General features: G+C 36.3%; 1 long non-coding RNA gene across 8 annotated transcripts in view; it reads right to left on the reverse strand.

Annotated features, from left to right (window-relative positions):
- Positions 1-4,023: 4,023 nt before the first annotated feature.
- Positions 4,024-25,318, reverse strand: part of LOC147355116 (uncharacterized) — a 31,341-nt gene continuing 10,046 nt past the window's right edge. For 2 of the 8 annotated variants that reach the window (XR_015143941.1, XR_015143940.1), the window contains exon 3: positions 4,024-5,754. This is a non-coding gene — a long non-coding RNA (uncharacterized LOC147355116). Of the gene's footprint in view, positions 5,813-17,279; positions 18,801-20,645; positions 20,815-25,318 lie in introns of those variants that run through there. The other 6 variants (XR_015143944.1, XR_015143939.1, XR_015143943.1 and 3 more) reach the window with 5 other exon arrangements.

Consider the following 25,318-nt stretch of genomic DNA (forward strand, 5'->3'; position numbering starts at 1 on the left):
AGTTGGCTTAAAGCTCAATTCAGAAAACGAAGATTATGGTATCCAGTCCCATTCTTCATGGGAAATAGATGGGGAAACAGTGGAAACAGTGTCAGACTTTATTTGTGGGGGCTCCAAAATCACTGCAGATGGTGATTGCAGCCATGAGATTAAAAGACGCTTACTCCTTGGAAGAAAAGTTATGACCAACCTAGATAGCATATTCAAAAGCAGACACATGACTTTGCCAACAAAGGTTCGTCTAGTCAAGGCTATGGTTTTTCCAGTGGTCATGTATGGATGTGAGAGTTGGACTGTGAAGAGGACTGAGCGCCGAAGAATTGATGCTTTTGAACTGTGATGTTGGAGAAGACTCTTGAGAGTCCCTTGGACTGCAAGGAGATCCAACCAGTCCATTGTGAAGGAGATCAGCCCCGGGTGTTCTTTGGAAGGAATGATGCTAAAGCTGAAACTCCAGTACTTTGGCCGCCTCATGGGAAGAGCTGACTCATTGGAAAAGACTCTGATGCTGGGAGGGATTGGGGGCAGGAGAAGAAGGGGACGACAAAGGATGAGATGGCTGGATGGCATCACTGACTCGATGGACATGAGTCTGGGTGAACTCAGGAGTTAGTGATGGACAGGGAGGCCTGGCATGCTGCGATTCATGGGTTTGCAAAGAGTTGGACACGACTGAGTGACTGAACTGAACTGGGGTTATATAGTACTCTAATTAGCACACTGCCTCTACCCCTGACTTTCATGTATTTGCAAATAGCAATTCCAGTGGTTTAGTTAAGATGTAAATCAGATTAGAATGTCAGAACAGAAATCAAAGTTCTCTCTATGAATTAAGAAACCCTATATAATCTGGCCTTTATTATTTGTCATTCTGCGACTGGATCAGTCTTGTTTCTCAACCATTCCAGGTATGATCTCGTTCACCTCAGAGCATTTATAATTGTTGTTCACTCTGAAATGTAGTTTTTAATTCCTCTGGGTTTTTAATGTAGTTTTAAATTACATATACATAAATTTTCTGTCTCCAACCCTGGAATGGATCCTTACTGTAGCATAATTCTCTTTTTCTCAGCTCACAACAATATTTCTAGTGCCAAGAACAGTGTCTGTTGGTTGACTGACATACAATAAAAATTTATTGAAACAAGAATTTTACGTAGCAATGTGTATCTACATGTCTATGAGATGATGCATATTTTATAATTAAACTGTAAAATAAGCATTTTGGTTTTCTATAAACTTTCATATAAATTATTCACCTGAAGTTTGCTTAATCAGTAAGAGAAAGTACAAAAATCTGTTCTGAAAAAAATCTAGTCCTCACATCTAAAATAAAAAGCAGATTTCTTTTACCATGTAAACTCATCAAAGGTTTATGTTATCCTAGTGGCTGATTCAAAGGGCTTTAGAACTAAGCCATTGTTATTCCATATATTTAATTAGCTTTACACTTAATACAGATTTCCACAAAAGTTTAGCTGAAAAATACCATTTGTAAAATATTGCAAAAATGCTGAAATATGTCTCTTTCCCTTAATCATTTATAAAAAAATAGCCTAAAACAATGACCTTTTGTTGTTTATTTTTAATGCCTTTACAGAAATGCTTTATGAAACACTGACAAAAAAGGAATTTTGAAAAGGTCAGTGACGTATAGCAACACTTGCTGCATAATTAACAGAACTTTCTTTTTATATCTTGATGGGATATCTTGGCTGCTAGTTGGTAATAACAACATTCTGAGATTAGGAAATCATCAAAAGGAAGTTATGTTCCAATATGAGACACTATTGATCATTTCAACCTGTCAACACAGCAATTGAGTTCATTAGATTTTTACAATTATTTAGCAGTACTTAAATCATAGCAGCTATTTGAATAGCAATGATTAAACTAGCATTCATTGAATGAGAAATGAGAAAGTAAAAGTTTGCAAGTTTCTGGAACTATGTTGCACAAATATTTATCATTTAGCAGAAGAACTTTCCTCTTCAATTATATTTCACTTCAAACTAAACATTATCAATTAAAAAAAAAAAACTATGACAAGATAAATATCTAAAAAGACTGACATATGAACAGCAAAGTCAGTCTGGAGGCCTTAAAATGAAATCAGTGTTGAGAATGATTATATAGCAGATAATGTTCAATAGAAAAACTTCTATTAGCACACATGATACAAATGTACTTATTTGCGAAAAGAAATAGACTGATACACATAGAAAACAAACATTACCAAAGGGCAAGGGGAGAGGGATGAACCAGGAACTTTAGATTAACATATATATTCTATGGGCTTCCCTAGTGGCTCAGATGGTAAAGAGACTGCCTGCAATGTGGGAGACCTGGGTTTGATCCCTGGGTCAGGAATATCCCCTGGAGAAGGAAATGACAACCCACTCCAGTATCCTTGCCTGGAAAATCCTATGGTCAGAGGAACCTGGCAGTCTACAGTCCATGGGATTGCAAAGAGTCAGACATGACTGAGCAACTTCATTATCACTATATATATAATACAAGTAACTAATAAAGACCTACTGTATAGCACAGGGAACTATATTCAGTATCTTGTAAAGATCTATAACAGAAAAGAATCTCAAAAAAAGTGTGTGTGTGTATATATATATATGTATATATATACATATATAAACTGAATCACTTTACTGTACATCTGAAAACATTGTTTAGTGAACTATACTTCAATAAGCATAAATAATTAAAAACTTAAAATCCTCATAAAAATTAGCACATGTAACATAAAAATCTAGTCTTTTGGCTTCTAATGAGAAAAGGTTTGAAATCCAACCCTTATTCTCTTATGGTGACAACTGGCTAGAGCTCCAGCCAATTTGGAGCTTCACGACTCAGTTCACAATAGCCCTCACCACACCCCACTAACCTTACTGACAGTGAAGATTACTGTGTTTTTTTACATTTCTCATCAAAGTTTATTACATTCCTTGAGCAAGGGTAAAAAGAAATAAATATATCTTATTAATATATTTACTTAATTAGATAAACAAAGGAGACATCAATTAAGGCATAGATTAAAAAATTAAAAAAAAAATAATGTTGAGATCTTTTGAGGGCAAATATGGGCTTCCCTCGTAGCTCAGTCAGTAAAGAATCTGCCTGCAATGTAGGAGACCTGAGTCCAATTCCTGGGTCAAGAAGATCCCCTGGAAGCAAATGGCAATCCATTCCAGTATTCTTGCCTGGAGAATCTCATAGAGGAGCCTGGCAGGCTACAGTCCATGGGGTCGCAAGAGTCAGACATGACTTAACGCCTCAACAACCACTACCACCATGAACTGTAACATGTTTTAAAAATGTACAAAGAGAATTATGCTACTTCAAATAATACATTTATCTATACATATAAATTATAGTCATTGTGAGAAATGCTACAATGTCTAGAAGTATGATTAAAATCTGTTTCACTAAAAAAGGATAAAAATTTCAACCAGATTTTTATAAATATATTTACTTAAAATTTAACACTATAGTAAATTGTGATATGTGTTCAGGATATTTGTTGGTCTTTTTTCCTAGACTTCATTGCCAGTAAGGTTATTCCCTGGTACTTCTGCCTCAGGTACGAATGTGCATCCCAGGAAAATATAAGTCCAGGTTTACAGGACTGGTTCTGCGGGATGATACACTGGACCATGCCAACATCCACTGGATCATTAAAAAAGCTAGAAAATTCCACAGAAAAATCTACTTCTGTGTCATTGACTATACTAAAGCTTTCAACTGTATTCAGTTCAGTTCAGTTCAGTCGCTCAGTCATGTCTGACTCTTTGCAACCCCATGAATTGCAGCACGCCAGGCCTTCCTGTCCATCACCAACTCCTGGAGTGTACTCAAACTCATGTCCATCGAGTCGGTGATGCCATCCAGTCATCTCATCTTCTGTCGTCCCCTTCTTCTCCTACCCCCCAATCCCTCCCAGCATCAGAGTCTTCTCCAATGAGTCAACTCTTCGCATGAGGTGGCCAAAGTATTGGAGTCTCAGATTTAGCATCAGTCCTTCCAAAGAACACCCAAGGCTGATCTCCTTTAGAATGGACTGGTTGGATCTCCTTGCAGTGCAAGAGACTCTCAAGAGTCTTCTCTAACACCACAGTTCAAAAGCATCAATTCTTCGGTGCTCAGCTTTCTTCACAGTCCAACGCACATCCATACATGACCACAGGAAAAACCATAGCCTTGACTAGATGGACCATTGTTGGCAAAGTAATGTCTCTGCTTTTTAATATGCTGTCTAGGTTGGTTCATAACTTTTATTCCAAGGAGCAAGCGTCTTTTAATTTCATGGCTGCAATCACAGTCTGCAGTGATTTTGGAGCGTCCAAAAATAAAGTCTGATACTGTCTCCACTGTTTCCTCATCTATTTCCCATGAAGTGATGGGACCAGATGCCATGATCTTAGTTTTCTGAATGTTGAGCTTTAAGCCAACTTGATCACTCTCCTCTTTCACTTTCATCAACAGGCTTTTTAGTTCCTCTTCACTTTCTGCCATAAGAGTGGTGTCATCTGCATATCTGAGGTTATTGATATTTCTCCCAGCAATCTTGATTCCAGCTTGTGCTTCTTCCAGCCCAGCGTTTCTCATGATGTACTCTTCACATAAGTTAAATAAACAGGGTGACAATATACAGCCTTGACATACTGCTTTTCCTATTTGGAACCAATCTGTTGTTCCATGTGCAGTTCTAACGGTTGCTTTCTGACCTCAAGAGGCAGGTCAGGTGGTCTGGTATTCCCATTTCTTGAAGAATTTTCCACAGTTCATTGTGGTCCACACAGTCAAAGGCTTTGGCATAGTCAATAAAGCAGAAATAGATGTTTTTCTGGAACTCTCTTGCTTTTTCCATGATCCAGCAGATGTGGGCAATTTGATCTGTGGTTCCTCTGCCTTTTCTAAAACCAGCTTGAACATCTGGAAGTTCATGGTTCACATATTGCTGAAGCCTGGCTTGCATAATTTTGAGCATTACTTTACTAGCATGTGAGATGAGTGTAATTGTGCTGTAGTTTGAGCATCCTTTGGCATTGCCTTTCTTTGGGATTGGAATGAAAACACCTTTTCCAGTCCTGTGGCCACTGCTGAGTTTTCCAAATTTGTTGGCATATTGAGTGTGACATTTTCACAGCATCATCTTTCAGGATTTGAAATAGCTCAACTGGTATTCCATCACCTCCACTAACTTTGTTTGTAGTGATGCTTCCTAAAGCCCACTTGACTTCACATTCCAGGATGTCTGGCTCTAGGTGAGTGATCACACCATCATGATTGTCTGGGTCATGAAGATCTTTTTTGTACAGTTCTTCTGTGTGTTCTTGCCACCTCTTCCTAATACCTACTGCTTCTGTTAGGTCCATACCATTTCTGTCCTTTATCAAGCCCATCTTTGCATGACATGTTTCCTTGGTATCTCTAATTTTCTTGACTCTTCTTCTCTAGTTTTTCCCATTCTGTTGTTTTCATCTATTTCCTTGCATTGATCTCTGAGGAAGGCTTTCTTATATCTCCTTGCTATTCTTTGGAACTCTGCATTCAGGTGTTTATATCTTTCCTTTTCTCCTTTTCTTTTCACTTCTCTTCTTTTCACAGGTATTTGTAATGCCTCCCCAGACAGCCATTTTGCTTTTTTCCTTTCTTTTCCATGGGGATGGTCTTGATCCCCGTCTCCTGTACAATGTCACGAACCTCCATCCGTAGTTTGACTGTGTAGGTCACAACAAACTGTGGAAAATTATAAGAGATGGGAATGTCAGATCATCTTACCTGCCTCCTGCAAAACCTGTATGCAGATCAAGAAAAAAACAGTTAGAATCAGACAAGAAACATTGGACTTTTTCCAAATTAGGAAAGGAGTACCACGAGGTTGTGTATTGTCCGTGCTTATTTAACTTACATATAGAATGAGTACATCATGTGAAATGCTGGGTTGGATGTAGAACAAGCTAGAATAAAGACTGCAGGGAGAAATATAAATAATCTCACATACACAGATGACACACCCTTATGTTAGAAAGTGAAGAGAAATTAAAGAGCCTCTTGATAAAAGTGAAAGAGGAAAGTGAAAAACCTAGCTTAAAGTTCAACATTCAAAAAACTAAGATCATGGCATCTAGTCCCATCACTTCATGGCAAATAGATGGGGCAACAATAGAAATAATGACAGACTTTATTTTCTTGGGCTCCAAAATCACTGTGGATGATTACTGCAATCATGAAATTGAAAAACACTTGCTCCTTGGAAGAAAAGCAATGACAAACCTAGACAGTGCATTAAAAGTGTAGAAGACCTACAAAGGTCCATTTAGCCAAAGCTATCATTTTTCCATAGGCACGTACAGATATGAGAGCTGGTCAATAAAAAAGCCCGAGTGCCAAAGAACCGATGCCTTTGAACTGTGGTGCTGGAGCAAACTTTTGAGAGTCTCCTGGACAGCAAGGAGTTCAAACAAGTCAATCCTAAAGGAAATCAACTTTGAATATTCATTGGAAGGACTGATGCTGAAGCTAAAACTCCAATACTTTGGCCACTTGATGGGAAGAGCTGACACACAGAAAAAGACCAATGATGCTGGAAAAGACTGAAGGCAGGAGGAGAAGGGAATGACTGAAGATGAGATGGTTGGATATTATCAATGATTCAATGCACAAGAGTTTGAGCAAACTGGAAGATGGTGAAGGGTAGGGAAGCCTAACATACTGCAATCAATGGGGTTGTAAAGAGTTGGATACAACTAAGCAACTGAACAACAGGACTAAATATTATAATTTAATGACATTCTTAATACAATATTATGCTACAAAATTAAAAGCAAAATATGTAGCTAAGTGAAAGATAAACTCACAAATATTAAATTTCAAAAAAGGCAATATAAAATCTAGAAAATAATGTATTACCTGGCTAACATTTATCCCTTCTTTTTTTTTTTTTTTTTTCTTTTCTTCATTTTTGGCTATGTACTACAAGTATCTTTATTATTTTCAATAGTAAATTATTTTCAAATTAGAAAATTAGTCTGTAATTCAGAAAATATAACCTTAGACTCATATTTTCTTCATTTCCAAGTTGTAGAAAATGTTCTCTCAAAAAATAGAAAACAATTGATTTATAATTAAATAATATAAGCCTTACAATGGCACTTTCCTTCCAATTCAAGTTACTTTCCAGATTATAGTGCATAGAGAAAGAGTCTTAGAGAAAATATATAAGGGTTTCTGAGTTGAGAAAACAGAGGGTACAACTGAAAGAGTAAAGCTGGCATTTTTCAGGTCAGAGTACCTAAGTAGAGGGAATTAACATGAAGAAGAGATCTAAAAGAATGTGAAGTGAAATGAGGTTGCTCAGTCATGTCCAACTCTTTGTGACCCCATGGACTGTAGCCTGCCAGGCTTCTCTGTCCTTGGGATTTTCCAGGCAAGATTACTGGAGTGGGTTGCCATTTCCTTCTTCAGAGGATCTTACTGACCCAGGGATCGAACTCGGGTCTCCCACATTGCAGACAGACTCTTTACTCTCTGAGCCACCAGGGAATCCCCTAAAAGAATACTGAAGAACATTAATCTGTGCTTGCACAGGGTAAAACTAACACACTGAGGAAAAGAACTATCAGGAAGGAATAAGCTAAACAATTTTCAGAGTTTACACAGGGCTAGAAGATACTCAGGTTTTCACCATATATACTAGAAATTTCACTGAAAGATGGAATAGAGACCACAGAAGATTCATGCCATAGTAATTGGACTAAATTGTCCCCAGTTAAAACTCAGCCATGGATATACACTAACCAAACTTTAAAAAACAAGTCTACAATGGGTAAAGCTCAATTATAAAATGCTTAACTGCCTGCAGAAGTAAACTTTAGCCCTTTTAAGCAAAAGACAAAATCCAGGGACACAAAAATATAGTATTCACAATATCAGGATCTAATTTTGTATTACTACACATGCAAAGAAACAAGAAAATGACAAATTAGATTTTAAAAACAGCTATAACAAATATGCTCAAGGATGTAAAGAAAAATATAAGCATAATGAGGAGAAAAATCAAACACATGCAAAAGAACCAAATGAATTTTTAGAGTCAAAAATTACACTGTCACAGATGAAACCTTCATTTAGATTAGATTAACATCAGATCAGTGAATTTGAGGACATAGCAGAGACAGTTTAAAATGAACTAAAAAATAAAACTTCAGTGACAATAATCAATAACAAATATCTAACATAAGTAAAATTGAGCCTTTGAAATGGGAAAATGAAATAATATGTATATTCTTTATATAAAATATGTATAAAGCATTATACATATATATAATATATATTATATATATATATATATATACATAAACACACATTTAATATATAAATTGGGCTTCCCTGGTGGCTCAGATGGTAAAAAATCTGTCTGCAATGCAGGAGACATGGGTTCAATCCCTGGGTTGGGAAGATCCCCTGGAAAAGGGAATGGCTACCTACTCCAGTATTCTTGCCTGTAGAATTCCATGACAGAGGAGCCTGGCAGGCTACAGTCCATGGAGTTGCAAAGAGTCAGACACAACTGAATGCCTTTCACTTTCACTAATATATAAATCGTGTTTAAATATAATAATATATATATTTTAAATGTTGGAATACATGTACAAATTTGATGAAAACCCAAACTTCCTAAAATCATCAGTAAATCTCAAGTAACATAAAGAGAAAAACAAATTAAATTATATACTAAATTATATTCTGTAGTATATATATATACTACAGCAAAGACATGGAAAAGAGAGATGTCTTATAAAAAGTCAGATGGGGAATAAAAGGCACAGTGAATACTAGCAAACAAAGATAGATATGATCAAACTCTTGTTGGAATGAAATTAAGACACAAGTTCAGGGGAGTCCCTCCCCCCACCCCACACTAAGCAGCAACAAAAATATTTAAAGTGTTGAGGAAAGAGAGATGGGACAGTTCTTCAATTTCCAATTATATAGCCAGTAAAATTATTTTGCACAAAATAAATAAAAATACTATTTCAAACAGAAGAGTCAAAAACAAAAACAAAATTAAAGAATTTATCATCTACATACTAAAAAGATTTTAAACAAAGTTTTTCAGAATGAAATAAAATGAGACAAGGTGAAAACTCAGCAATCATACTATAATGAAGAGTAATGAAGTTAGTCTTCATTATAGTATGACTGATGACTTTATTGTCTATGCCAAGGCCTTTGATTGTGTGGGTCACAATAAACTGTGGAAAATTCTGAAAGAGATGGGAATACCAGACCACTTGACCTGCTTCTTGAGAAACCTATATGCAGGTCAGAAAGTAACAGAACTGGACATGGAACAACAGACTGGGTCCAAATAGGAAAAGGAGTACATCAAGGCTGTATATTGTCACCCAGCTTATTTAACTTATATGAAGAGTACATCATGAGAAACGCTGGGCTGGAAGAAGCACAAGCTGGAATCAAGATTGCCGGGACAAATATCAATAACCTCAGATATGCAGATGACACCACCCTTATGGCAGAAAGTGAAGAGGAGCTAAAGAGCCTCTTAATGTAAGTGAAAGAGGAGAGTGATCAAGTTGGCTTAAAGCTCAACATTCAGAAAACTAAGATCGTGGCATCCGGTCCCATCACTTCATGGGAAATAGATGGGGAAAAAGTGGAAACAGTGTCAGACTTTATTTTTTGGGCTCCAAAATCACTGCAGATGGTAACTGCAGCCATGAAATTAAAAGACGCTTACTCCTTGGAAGGAAAGTTATGACCAACCTAGATAGCATATTGAAAAGCAGAGACATTACTTTGCCAACAAAGGTCCGTCCAGTCAAGGCTATGGTTTTTCCAGTGGTCATGTATGGATGTGAGAGTTGGACTGTGAAGAAAGCTGAGCTCCGAAGAATTGATGCTTTTGAACCGTGGTGTTGGAGAAGACTCCTGAGAGTCCCTTGGACTGCAAGGAGATCCAACCAGTCCATTCTGAAGGAGATCAGCCCTGGATGTTCTTTGGAAGGACTGATGCTAAAGCTGAAACTCCAGTACTTTGGCCACTTTATGTGAAGAGTTGACTCATTGGAAAAGACTCTGATGCTGGGAGGGACTGGGGGCAGGAGTAAAGGGGACGACAGAGGATGAGATGGCTGGATGGCATCACTGACTCGATGGACGTGGGTTTGAGTGAACTCCAGGAGTTGGTGATGGACAGGGAGGCCTGGCATGCTGCGATTCATGGGGTCACAAATAATCGGACACGACTGAGTGACTGAACTGAACTGAACTGAACTGAATGGAGTTAGTAAACGTGAATAAATATAACTTTTCCCTCTAAATATTTCTCGAAAAAATAATTGATTCTTTAAAGCAAAAATGATGACACCTTCAGAGGTAAAATTACTAAACAGACAAAGGATGAGAGGGAAGAACCAAAGAATACTTATATAAGGAAGGTATATTGCTATGTTAAAGAAACACTGTAGAGGGAGATTGAGCTGGCAGAGTAAGAAGACACTTCATTCACTTCCACTTGTAAACACATCAGATATGCATCTAAATATGGAGTAAGTCTCACTGAAAACATGATATTAAATAAAAATCTCAAGAAACTATGGAGACACGACATGGAGAAGGAACAAAAAGATGGGGAACATACAGAAAGCAAATAACAAATTGGCAGACTTAAAGCCAACCATATCAATAACTACATTAAATATAAAGGTCCATGTACAGTTAAATGGCAGAGATTGCCAGGCTGAACCATAGAAAGATCAAGATTAGGTTGTGGAGGAGGAGGAAGAGAAGGAGGGGGAGGAAGAAAGAAAACAAGGAAAGCACAGAGAAGAGTGAAAACTGAATCATCAACCAGATATAAGGTTACAGATATGTTTTCCAGACCATGGGGTCGTAAAGAATTGGACACCACTGAGCAACTAAGCACAGTACACAGCATGTTCAAAGAAAAAGGTTGCAAAAATGTATACCATACAAATACCTATCAAAAGAAAGCTAGATTGGCTACATAGAATGCAACAGACACACAGTCCTTTCTTCAGGATAAATAGTTTATTGAGTTATGTTCTAAATTGAAGTATTCAACTATAAAGGTAGGTTATCTTTTTTGATTAAAAAGAGAAAGGAAGCATGAAAGTTTCCCCATTGTAAAGCAACAAATCTATCTTTTATATAGTATTATCTGCCTATTTATCTCAGCAGAACACTGAATTAAAAATATTTAGATTAAAATCCTTGGGAAATAAGGAGGGCAAAGCAATAGCTAGGGAGAAAGAAAGAGTTCATTTGTATGTACATTTTATCTGTATTATTAAATTCTATTTTGACAGCTATTCTAATTGTGTTTTTTTTTGTATGACTGCTAATTTAACTTACTTGTTATAATCCCAGTAGTGCAGTACTGTTTTCTGTTTTGTGATGTGAAACAATTTTTTTTTACAAAAATTTTTGGAAGACTACATTATCTTTAATATCCCTTCTACCACTTTTTAGTAATAAAAGCCCTGAAAGTAGTTAGCTACCTAAAACCACAGCCTTTAGCTATATTCTCAGTTTCTCCAGAAGCTGTGTTATAACTAATCTCTTTAACTACCTTGTACTAGCAGGAGATGAGGGGAAAAAAGATTTATGTAATTTCCGTTGTGCCTTTAACAAGAACAAGCACACACTCCTCTTCCTCCACATTCCCCCTTTTTTTCCTTTATTAAAGACATGATTAACTATGTGAATCTGAGCAGCACGTTAGGGAGGGTAGAACTACAAACTGGAAGACTTGGAGTGCATCATGAATAATCACTTATCATAATGGATTTATTCTACTTCTTGTTATACAGGTCTCCCACATGTGGGTTCAGTCCCTGGGTTGGGAAGATCCCCTGGAGAATGGAAAGGCTACCCACTCCAGTATTCTGGCCTAGAGAATTTCATTTACTGTATAGTCCACGGGGTTGCAAAGAGTCGGACGCGATTGAGCGACTTTCACTTTCACTTTGTTATACAGGAAAGTGAGGAAAATGAAATTTCTATCTTCTACAATTTTTGTTTATAATTTTTGTGTTATAGCAACAAATATAAATCTTAAATAACAAATGATAAACTACGTGACTACTGCTAGATTCAGATATTACTTGTAAAAATTATATTATTCAGTATTAGCCATGTAATAATGTTACTTTACTATCGTCCTGTGGCATTTTGATACTTTCTGATCTTGATCTAATTTGTACATTGATGTTCACAGGAACAAAGTCATTTGAAAAACAACACTGCTTGTGAAGTTTGGTTTTTCATTTGATAATTAGCTTGATATATTCACAATCACTTAGACTGTTTAAAATTCTCTTCAGTGGTCGACCACTACTGTTTATAAAACTTTAACGTTAAATAAAATAATTTGCAAAGTATTTGATAAAAGACAAACAGGAAGGACAAAATATTTCACTAAGCTCTGAACTGATATATTATCATAATGGCAACAGTAATGCTTTCATTTGTTATTGTACAAATGAAACTTTTATGTGATCACAGCATATGCTAAGCAGTTATTCCTGAGTCATGCCCAGCATTTAATTGCTCATCTTGCTCATTTGGACAGAAATGAGCTTTCTTTCAAACCAGCCTTAAGTTGGAATATTTATGCCAGTAGTTTTCAATTAAACAGCAATTTCTTTATCATATGTATACTTAAAAGCATAAGGTTGCATGGTATTTTTTGCTAGATATATTTAGCAAACTTCTCTGGATCATTTCTGCAATTTGAATTTGCATTAGCTTATAGGTCTTTGCTTTTCCTTTAAAACTATTATCATTCTCAATTATACAATTCTCATATAAAACATTTAAAAATGCAAGTAGAAAAACCTAAAAATTAAGCCTTATAGATTATTTTACTCTCTACCTTCACTAAGCTATGCTCTATTTAAATTTTGTATAATTTTCTGAATTTTAAACATTTGTATTAATTTATAAACATGTGTGCTAGTCGCTCAGTCATGTCTGACTCTATGTGTCCTCATGAAACTGTAGCCTGCCAGGCTGCTCTGTCCATGCAATTTTCCAGGTAAGAATACTGGAGTGGGTAGCCATTCCCTTCCCCAGGGGATCTTCCTGACCCAGGGATCAAACCTGGGTCTCCTGCATTGCAGGCATATTCTTTTACCATCTGAGCCACTAGGGAAGGTGGCTATTTAAATTAGTATTTATAAATTTACTATTTAAATTAGTATTTATAAATTAGTATTTTAAATACTAATTTAAATAGAAAAACCTGTATAATTTTGTATGAATAATCTATACTCAAATTGATTTTAATAAAATTATCATATTTAAGTGGATTATTCTTGGATTTTCAAATGAATAAGCAATTTTCACTTTCTAAAATACTGGTAGTACTTCAGCTTTATAATACTTTCTGTATATTGTTTTCTCATTGTCTATTCTTATAGTAACAATGTAAGTAATTTGTGTTTTCCAAAAAAAATCACCTATTTTGAATTTACGGCCATGAATATGTACATCATTTTATAAATGTTTTCATACTTTCATTATGAATGACTATACAGTATTTTTCCTAAATCTGATTATGTGCAGTTTTGTTTTTAATTTCAAAATTTTGATAATGGCATTGAAACATGTATAATATCATATAAGAAACGAATCACCAGACCAGGTTCGATGCAGGATACAGGAAGCTTGGGGCTGGTGCACTGGGATGACCCAGAGGGATGGTATGGGGAGGGAGGTGGGTACACCCGTGGTGGATTCATGTTGATGTATGGCAAAATCAATACAGTATTGTAAAGTAAAAAAAAAAGAGAGAGATAAAAACAAACAAACAAAAAAAGACATTACTTGAAAATTTAAAGGTATTTTTAAAGAATTAGCTTTCTATTAGCTATTCTTTAAAACACTGTTGATTGATGGAATGGACTTACTCCAAACAGTTGTATGGCTCTTCCCAAATAGTTTGATTTTACTCCAATGTATTCCACCTCTTGAGACATTCACTGACCTTTTTTTTTTTTTTTTTTTTTCCGATTCTAACCTTATTCTTCCTAGTTATTTTTCCTATTCAACTTCTACAAAACAATTATTGATGTTTAATGAACCAATCATTACTCTCTAAAATGTGTAAACTGTATGAGGGTTGAGGTTTTCTTTTTTCTCTTCAAAGCTATTTTCCAAAGCCCAGAAGAATGTCTAGCATATAGTCAGCACTCTAAAAACATTTGCTGAGTAAATGAATGATTTTGTTGAATAATTATTTTTCTGATTCATTAAGTTTCACCCAAAAATCCTTAATTTGTGGATGCTAATCACTTACTGTTAATAGTAGCAGTTCATTTATTGTTTATTAAAATTGTTGAAGACATATAAATATTTGTATTTCCTCTAGAAAAAGACTTAGTATTTTCCATTAGGTTTTCTTATGAAATGTTTTCCATTTTATTACTTTCTAGACAATTTGACAATTTAGTTCTAATTTTCCCATTGGTGATATTTCCTAATTTCCATAAAGTAATGTATAATTTTTTTCTGATAAGTGGTTACTTTTGAAAAACTAATTTTATATGAAAATAATTTGTGTGTAGTATTACTATTATTTGTATTATAGCATAATTCTATCACAATCAGGATATATATACACATAGCCTATAAATTGCTATTTGGAGTACTTTATTAACAACTTCTTCTTGACAAATATATAATTTTTATAAACCATCCATGAACACAAAAAAATTATTCTGAGAGAGTTAAATGTTATGCATATACATGCCTCTACATTTCTTGTCTGTTTTCATTCTGTTTTAACATAGAGTCTGAAAGATGTATAAATATTTTTCCATTATAATTTTCTGATTATCATTATGTTGCATGAAGTTAATTAAAATCCTCTATTTCTAGGAGTTTGCTATACAAATTTAGGTGCCATTTTGCTTTGTTCATAGATACTAAGTGTGTTCCAGCTTCTTCCTTAATAATTTTTCAACCTCTACATCTTTTCTTGCTTAGTTTTTATCTAGTATTTTTGTCCATGAAATCTATATTGTATTTTTGAATCCAGTGTTTTTGTTTGTTGAATTTTCTGTTTTTTCATTTGTTTTTAACATAACTGTTTTCTCTTTTTTCCTTTATTTTTCTTCTTATGAATGATACAGAGCTTGATTTGCATTTACACCAATCTGAGGATCTCATTCTTTAGAGAGATGAATACAGAGGAGAACTACAGGCACTTTTAATGAAGTAATTGATATACAGAGTTTATTACCTTTTAATGTATGCTTTACATTTAAATTTCTTGCTGTTATTCATTCTTTTCTTTTAATGACTATAAAGGTTACCTTCTCAAAATAAATGCTGAAATATATTTCAGCTTATATGTTTGAAGAGCCTCAGGATGTTTCATTTCCAGGGAAGGAAATTAGCATTAATCATCTATTGCAGAAGAATTATTCAAATTATCAACAGTAGTGTCACGGAATAAAGTACAGATGGAGGAAACAGCCTTTGGAGGTCAAGGATCTGTGGCTCTTAGTTGTTATGGGTTAAACAGATTGTTGTCACTCTGCTTATTTAACTTATATGCAGAGTACATCATGAGAAACACTGAGCTGGAGGAAGCACAAGCTGGAATCAAGATTGCCGGGAGAAATATCAATAACCTCAGATATGCAGATGACACCACCCTTATGGCAGAGAGTGAAGAAGAACTAAAGAGCCTCTTGATGAAAGTAAAAGAGGAGAGTGAAAAATTTGGCTTAAAGCTCAACATTCAGAAAACGAAGATCATGTCATCCGGTCCCATCACTTCATGGTAAATAGATGGGGAAACAGTGGCTGACTTTATTTTTCTGGGCTCCAAAATCACTGCAGATGGTGATTGCAATGAAATTAAAAGACACTTGCTCCTTGGAAGGAAAATTATGACCAACCTAGACAGCATATTAAAAAGCAGAAACATTACTTTGCCAACAAAGGTCCATCTAGGCAAGGCTATAGTTTTTCCAGTGGTCATATATGGATGAGAGAGGTGGACTATAAAGAAGGCTGAGCAGTGAAGAATTGATACTTTTGAACTGTGGTGTTGGAGAAGACTCTTGAGAGTCCCTTGGACTGTAAGGAGATCCAACCAGTCCATCCTTAAGATCAGTCCTGTGTGTTCATTGGAGGGACTGATGTTGAAGCTGAACTGACTCATTTGAAAAGACCCTGATGCTGGGAAAGATTGAGGGCAGGAGGAGAAGGGGATGAGAGAGGATGAGATGGTTGGATGGCACCACTGACACAATGGACATGGGTTTGGCTGGACTCCAGAAGTTGGTGATGGACAAGGAGGCTTGGCATGCTGCAGTTCATGGGGTGGCAGAGTCAGACATGACTGAGTGACTGAGCTGAACTGAAACAGATTGTATGAATTGAACTGTCAGATGGTTCTTTTGATTAAAACTATGAATGCACATGAAGAAAAGATAAATTGAGAAGAAATTTCAGACTATGAATTTCTGACTCCAAAATAAAAGTGAAAAATAAGAAGCCTTGAATGACATATTCAAGGTGTCTCTTGCCTCCTATAGTTAAAAGATCAAATCGAGAGCCTGGGTTAATTACTGTGAAGTTAAAATGTTAACATCTCCAGATCTTTTGCTCTAAGGTAAATGACCTAGTAATAAAGGAGAATTATTATGGGAGTATTTGGAATTACATGCATTAGCATAAGAACTCTGAATCCCTTTCAACCTGCCTTATCAGTGGAAGCAGTTCATATTACCTATTTTGAACAAGTTAGTTTTCTGCCATATAAAAATCTTCTTAAGCTTTACCAAGTTCATTTCCCTATCACAGGGATTCAGATACTCATAAAGACCCAAATCTACTCTTGATACTATTTCTAGACTCATAGCAAAAGTCCCAGCATACAAAAGAATATTTCAACCTAAAATAGGGAAGTACAAGCTCAAAATGGGGAATAGACAGCCTCAACATAGAAATGCTTATGGAACTTATTAATATGTGTCATTAGGGGTCTGAAGAGCTTGTATTGCAGTCATTTCTAAGAGTATTAGCAAAAGGAAAAAATATAATTTTGACTTGGCTTCGGATTTAGGATGGTCATGTATGGATCTGAGAGTTGGACTGTGAAGAAAGCTGAGCGCCGAAGAATTGATGCTTTTGAACTGTGGTGTTGGAGAAGACTTTTGAGAGTCCCTTGGACTGAAAGGAGATCCAATCAGTCCATCCTAAAGGAGACCAGTCCTGGGTGTTCATTGGAGGGACTGATGCTGAAGCTGAAACTCCAATATTTTGGCCACCTCATGTGAAGAGTTGACTCATTGGAAAAGACCTTGATGCTGAGAGGGATTGGGGGCAGGAGGAGAAGGGGATGACAGAGGATGAGATGGCTGGATGGCATCACCAACTTGATGGACATGAGTTTGAGTGAACTCTGGGAGTTGGTGATGGCCGGACAGGGAGGCCTGGTGTGCTGTGATTCATGGCGTTGCAAAGAGTCAGACATGACTGAGCAACTGAACAGAACTGAATACGGGCTCATACATTAACAGCATCTTAAGTAATCTGCTAGGTGGCTAATTATAATCTGACTTTAAGTTGGTAAGAATCAATGTCATATTTTGGTGTAAGCTGTGTGAAAAAATCTGAAGGCTCAAGAATACAAGAAGTCATTGACTATGCTATTGTATTTGTACTAATTAGCCACTCCTAACTATACCCTTTCAGGATTTGAAATAGCTCAACTGGAATTCCATCACCTCCACTAGCTTTGTTCATAGTGATGCTTTCTAAGGCCCACTTGACTTCACATTCCAGGATGTCTGCCTCTAGGTCAGTGATCACATCATTGTGATTATCTGGGTTGTGAAGATATTTTTTGTACAGTTCTTGTGTATTCTTGCCACCTCTTCTTAATATCTTCTGCTTCTGTTAGGTCCATACCATTTCTGTCCTTTGTCGAGCCCATTTTTGCATGAAATGTTCCCTTGGTATCTCTAATTTTCTTGAAGAGATCTCTAGTCTTTCCCATTCTGTTGTTTTCCTCTATTTCCTTGCATTGATCGCTGAGGAAAGCTTTCTTATCTCTTCTTGCTATTCTTTGGAACTCTGCATTCAGATGCTTATGTCTTTCCTTTTCTCCTTTGCTTTTCACTTCTCTTCTTTTCACAGATGTTTGCAAGGCCTCCACAGACAGCCATTTTGATTTTTTCCATTTCTTTTCCATGGGGATGGTCTTGATCCCTGTCTCCTGTACAATGTCATGAACCTCCGTCCATAGTTCATTAGGCACTCTGTCTATCAGATCTATTCCCTTAAATCTATTTCTCACTTCCACTGTATAATCATAAGTGATTTGATTTAGGTCATACTTGAATGGTCTAGTGATTTTTCCTACTTTCTTTAATTTAAGTCTGAATTTGGCAATAAGGAGTTCATGATCTGAGCCACAGTCAGCTCCTGGTCTTTTTTTGCTAACTGTATAGAGCTTCTCCATCTTTGGCTGCAAAGAATATAATCAATCTGATTTCAGTGTTGACCATCTGGTGATGTCCATGTGTAGAGTCTTCACTTGTGTTGTTGGAAGAGGGTGTTTGCTATGACCAGTGCGTTCTCTTGGAAAAACTCTATTAGCCTTTGCCCTGCTTCATTTCATACTCCAAGGCCAAATTTGCATGTTACTCCAGGTGTTTCTTCCTGGGAAGAAGAAACTTTTCTTCCTGAAAGACTTCCTACTTTTGCATTCCAGTCCCCTATAATGAAAAGAACATCTTTTTTGTGTCAGTTTCCATTCCAATCCCAAAGAAAGGCAATGCCAAAGAATGCTTAAACTACCACACAATTGCACTCATCTCACATGCTAGTAAGGTAATGCTCAAAATTCTCCAAGCCAGGCTTTAGCAATATGTGAACCGTGAAATTCCAGATGTTCAAGTTGATTTTAGAAAAGGCAGAGGAACCAGAGATCAAATTGCCAATACCCATTGGATCATGGAAAAAATAAGAGAGTTCCAGAAAAACATCTATTTCTGCTTTATTGACTACGCCAAAGCCTTTGATTTTGTGGATCACAATAAACTGTGGAAAATTCTGAAAGAGATGGGAATACCAGACCACCTGATCTGCCTCTTGAGAAATTTGTATGCAGGTCAGGAAGCAACAGTTAGAACTGGACATGGAACAACAGACTGGTTCCAAATGGGAAAAGGAATACATCAAGGCTGTATATCCTCACCCTGCTTATTTAACTTCTATGCAGAGTACATCATGAGAAACGCTGTGCTGGAAGAAGCACAAGCTGGGATCAAGATTGCTGGGAGAAATATCAATAACCTCAGATATGCAGATGACACCACTCTTAGGCAGAAAGTGAAGAGGAAGTAAAAAGGCTCTTGATGAAAGTGAAAGAGGAGAGTGAACAAGTTGGCTTAAAGCTCAAGATTCAGAAAATGAAGATCATGACATCTAGTCCCATCACTTCATGGGAAACAGATGGGGAAATAGTGGCAGACTTTAATTTTGGCCTCCAAAATCACTGCAGATGGTGACTGCAGCCATGAAATTAAAAGACACTTACTCCTTGGAAGGAACATTATGACCAACCTAGACAGCATATTAAAAAGCAAAGATATTACTCTGCCAACAAAGGTCAGTCTAGTCAAGGCTATGGTTTTTCCAGTGGTCATGTATGGATGTGAGAATTGAACTGTGAAGAAAGCTGAGTGCTGAAGAATTGATGCTTTTGAACCGTGGTGTTGGAGAAGACTCTTGAGAGTCCCTTGAACTGCAAGGAGATGCAACCAATCCATTCTAAAGGAGACCAGTCCTCGTTGTCATTGGAAGGACTGATGCTGAGGCTGAAACTCCAATATTTTGGCCACCTCATGCAGAGAGCTGACTCATTGGAAAAGACCCTGATGCTGGTAGGGATTGGGGGCAGGAGGAGAAGGGCACGACAGAGGCAAGATGGCTGGATGGTATCACTGATTCGATGCTCAGGAGTTTGGGTGAACTCCAGGAGTTGGTGATGGACAGGGAGGCCTGGCATGCTGTGATTCATGGGGTTGCAAAGAGTCAGACATGACTGAGTGAGTGAACTGAACTCAACTCAACTATACCCCTTGGGAGGACATGGAAAACATTCCTTTTACCAAGTCATTAATATATTTATTGAGGTAATGAATAAAACATCTGCATTTTGGGAAGCTGTGACAGGAGCTTATAATTTAGGAAAGATGTGCTGGCGAAGATTCTTGAGAGTCCTTTGGACAGCAAGGAGATCAAAGCAGTCAATCCAACGGAAATCAACCCTGTATATTCACTGGAAGGTCTGATGCTGAAACTAAAGCTGCAAAATTTTGGCCACCTGAGTCAAAAAGCCAACTAATTGGAAAAGATCCTGATGCTGGGAAAGATTCAAGGCAGGAGGAGAATGGGACAACAGAGGATGAGATGTTTGGATGGTACATTGACTCATTGGACAATTGTTTGAGCAAATTAAGGGCAATGATGAAGGACAGGGAAGCCTGGTGTGCTGCAGTCCTTGGGGTCACAACAAGTAGGACACAACCGAGCAACTGAAAAACAACAGCAATTACCATGGGGGAGACTAAATGGGCTCATTTCTGTGATTTCAGAAGAGAATATTTCAAACCCCAAGTGGCACAGCACAGCTGGTAATAATAATCAGAGTCAACATGGGCCATATAACTTCAGTAAGATGGAATTATATTCACAGCATTTGACCAGCAGGGATCTGTGGTGAGACTGGAAAATAATTTCCATTCAGTTGACAGCTAAACCAACAGTTGTACTCACTATGAACAGAAAAAAATTAAGCATTCAATAATATCAGACAAGATTACTCAATGACCATGACAAAGCAAGATAAAAACAATATCATACCACAATCTTATCTAAACACGGACAATTGCAACTACATTACATAGCCACAGAAAAACAAATCATCTCTTTTTTATTTAACATGATTAGTTACTGCTTCTCCAGTAAAAAACTCTTACTCTGTTTTGGTTCCTCCTACTTCCTAGGTAAACAAAGTTAATAAGATAAACCAGTAAATCAACTGTACTGGCCTCAAGTCATCCTTACTAAGATACTCCATATTTCCTCTGATGTGTTCTCCTTTGCTACAGTGAATTGATGAATCACATTTGTTAAATTACAGGCATGTCCTTAATGGTCTTTGATCCCAGGGCTTTATCAGGTAATGTTTTCAACAAAATTCATTCAGGATACTTAACACAGCCAATGAGACCTTTCAACGTAGCAATAGTAAATAACTGACAACAGTTGAAGGTAAGTAAGTTTTACTAAATTAGGACATCTCAGAGGATATTAAGTAGAACAACTTTAAGGAACTCTATTGCATTTTGTTGTTGTTGTTGTTAAAAACAGAATGGAAATTAATTCAGTCCTGCATATGGCAAAAGGACAAGTCAACAGAATTCATCATAACCTTGAGACAGTCTTTAGGGATAGCCTGTGATGATATTTAGTGGCCCTTTCCACTCTTTGGTTAATAGCTTACTAACAGAACAGTTCTGGAATGTAAACAAATGATAGGCTAATAGCAAGAGACTTTATATTAATTTTTAAAATACAGCTCAAAATAAAATAATGGCCATAAAAATAAAGCAACATAATAGATCAGCTTTTGGAACCCTACCCTTAAGGGACAACACATAACAAAGCTTTTATAGGAAAACTTGCTGACACTATCAATAAAAAAAGCTAAAGGAAAATTGACTCTTTCTAGCTAGATTAAAAAAAAGTAGTAACAACTCCTAATCCTGATGGAATATGAATGCATTCTAAGCAGGACTGTAGTTCTCAAGTCCACTGATTCTCTTACAACAACAAATTTTCTTATCATTCTTTGTACCACTTCCTGTGAGTCAGAAGAATACTTCAGATGGTAAAGATTAAAATACCCCTAAAACTCTCCCCTAAAAAAACCTGCAACTTTAACTCTTGTCCCTCTAACTCACCAGCATAAGTTTCTTCTCTGTAATATCTCTCTAGAAAATGTGATAGGGAGAAACTTCAATGGAGATATCAACGTGAAACCATAGACTCAGTGAAATCAACAGTCATCACAGATTCTTTCTACAAATACACGAGGACTCTTTCATACATGAATTATTAGTACATCAACTGAACCCCAACAGAAAGGACTGCTCCTATTGTGAAAGATTTCATAAAAATGGGGACTTATAATGCTTTCCATTAAAGCAACACACCTATGTGGCCTGTCAAAACAGTAGACAGTTTTCTGAGCTATGAACAAGCTTGAAATCTTTCATGTTTTGGTGGGTCCTAAGAAAATACAGTCCATTCTGAAGGAGATCAGCCCTGGGATTTCTTTGGAAGGAATGATGCTAAAGCTGAAACTCCAGTACTTTGGCCACCTCATGCAAAGAGTTGACTCATTGGAAAAGACTCTGATGCTGGGAGGGATTGGGGGCAGGAAGAGAAGGGGACGACAGAGGATGAGTTGGCTGGATGGCATCACTGACTCGATGGACGTGAGTCTGAGTGAACTCCAGGAGTTGGTGATGGACAGGGAGGCATGGCCGTGCTGCGATTCATGGGGTCGCAAAGAGTCGGACACAATTGAGCGACTGATCTGATCTGATCTGAAGCAAATACAACTCTCTCTTCAGTGGTTCTCATACCCACACACTTTTGGTGGACTGGTAAGACTTTTGCTTTTCCTTAGTTCTCACTTGGATCAGTATTTGCCTCTTCCAAAGAGAATCAACAATATTCTTGGAGTGAAATGCCTCCAGCATTTACTGAAACTAGCTTTTATTCTATCAAGTCCCTAATCAAGATCTAAGAATTTAACATTCTCTTATGACTCTTTGTCTGTGTATTAAGTTGCTTCAATCATGTCCAACTTTATGTGACCCTATGGACTGTAGCCCTCCAGGCTCCTCTGTCCATGGGATTTTCCAGGCCATGATGCTGGAGTGGGTTGCTATGGCCTCCTCCAGATCATCTATCTTCCCGACTCAGGGATCGAACTGCATCTCCTGGGTCTCCTGATTGGCAGGTGGGTTCTTTACAACTAGCACCACCTAGGAAGCCCTATGACTCTATAGTATACTAAACAACCCATTGCTAACCTCAAAAAATGAACAGGTTATACTACTAACTTTTTGTTAAATACTTTTATTTTAGAAAAAAAGCAAAGACTCAAAAGAGAAGTTGAAATTCCGCCAAGAAAAAATTCATTATTTGAAATATATATATATACACACACACACACACACACATATATATATATATATATATATATATATATATATATATATATATATATCCCCCATGGGTTTGGGTGAACTCCAGGAGTTGGTGATGGACAGGGAGGCCTGGTGTGCTGCAGTTCATGGGGTTGCAAAGAGTCGGACACGACTGAGCAATTGAATTGAACTGAACTGATATAACCTCCAAAGAAATATATAATCCTAAAAGATTATTCAAAAGCTATCCAAAATTTTCCTAGGTCAATGATCAATTTTTTTTTAACTTTGTAGATGCCTGAGACTAGCTGAGAATTACAGCTTTTGAGTGCCAACTTTTCTGAGATCACAACCTGTTTGTGTAATCAATCATTTTTCTGTTAAAGAAGTTCAATTCTAGGAAAACAAGAAGATGATTTGTTTCCTGAAGGCCCTACAACCATTGGCATATGTAACATATTTTGTTCCTAAAAGGAAACAAACAAGCATAAAAAACCCTAAAAAAAAAATCTTTAACAATAATAATGGAGTGATTATAATAGTGCACAGAAATGTAGACAGTGATAGTCTTCTTATGCACAAGTTTATATACATAATAAAACCAGTAATTTATGAAAAGAAACATGGACAAAATGAAGCTTACTGTTACAAGAAAAACTTAACATTTCTTTTTGCAAAAGGTGGAAGACATATCTATAAATTGGCCTGTTGTGATAATGCATAGAAATTTTTTTTACAACTTAATTTCTGCAAATTTGTAAATGGCATTTTCAAAACTAATTTTATTTGCACATCCATGTTCAACAGAAAATATAGCCAGAATAGTCTTTCTGTGCTGTCTCATGATTGATTGAAATGTATGTTTTATAAATTTTATTTCTAAAAGATTTATTTCCATATAAAACAATAGATACACAGATAGTGAGGAAAAGTCTCAAACATGGAACTAAGTTTGGTGTTTCTAAAAATTCTGTTGGACAATAAATGCATGAAATTGAAGTATTTTCCATGCATATGCTTTCTAGTACTTACTTCTAGCAGTTTTCAAATATCTTAATTGAAAAACTTCTATGAAAATAGATTCAGCAGAAAATGTATAATGAATTTGTATTTATCTGATTAAAAGCTTCTAAAGATTTTCTTATTCTGCAAAAGATAAAATGGCTGAATAAGAGTGAACTTTGGCATTCCTTTGATTATTTGCTTTAGAACAAGTATACATGCTTGATATAAATAAAGCATCCAAAGACTGACATGAACTTTTTTTGCAACTATGCTTTTTGATTGTGTTTTTTATCTGAGCAAATTTTCTTTTCCTTATATGCTACCTTGTATAGCTAATGGTACTCTGGATGATTTCTGTGCATCAGTGCTCAAGAAACCATTTAAAACTTGTGTCTCACAGTGCATTATTCAAGATTAAGTCTGGCTATTGACAAATAGTTTTGTGGCTGGTTAATATCATCTAAAATTTCATGCCAGAAAATAAGATATCTTAGAAACAAACAAATATATATGCAGAAACTAAAATTGAAGCTGATCCTCTTGCATCTGCCTTTCAAAATGGATCAGATGATACTTTAAACACTGAAATATTCAAAACATACCTTTATTTGCACACAGCTTTATACTGAGCATTAGCCCCAGTTTGACAAAATATTTTCAGATATTCTTACGTTTTGCTGCAGCATTTTTCATTGATTAGGTAAAACCAAAAAGGATGATTTTTTTCCTTGTGAAGTTAAACAAAGGTCACAAAAGAAGAAGTACCTCAAAAGAGTGACTTCCACAAATGAATAAATGCGCTATTATTCTCATTTTGAATCTACTGTGTAAATGTAGGCTATTTAGTACTCCATAGTTGGAATTATGTGTATTAACTTCCATGAAGAATAGAATTTGATTAATGGATAAAAACTAATATGAACTAATTTGAATTTTTCACATATAATACATATGTATTTTAAGAAATACATGCTTGTTAGTATATATTCATCTATATTTTT

This window comes from Bos grunniens, chromosome 17, assembly GCF_055505025.1.
Source record: "Bos grunniens cultivar Pamir isolate PY7600 chromosome 17, Bosgru_T2T1.0, whole genome shotgun sequence".
Lineage (NCBI taxonomy): Eukaryota > Metazoa > Chordata > Mammalia > Artiodactyla > Bovidae > Bos > Bos grunniens.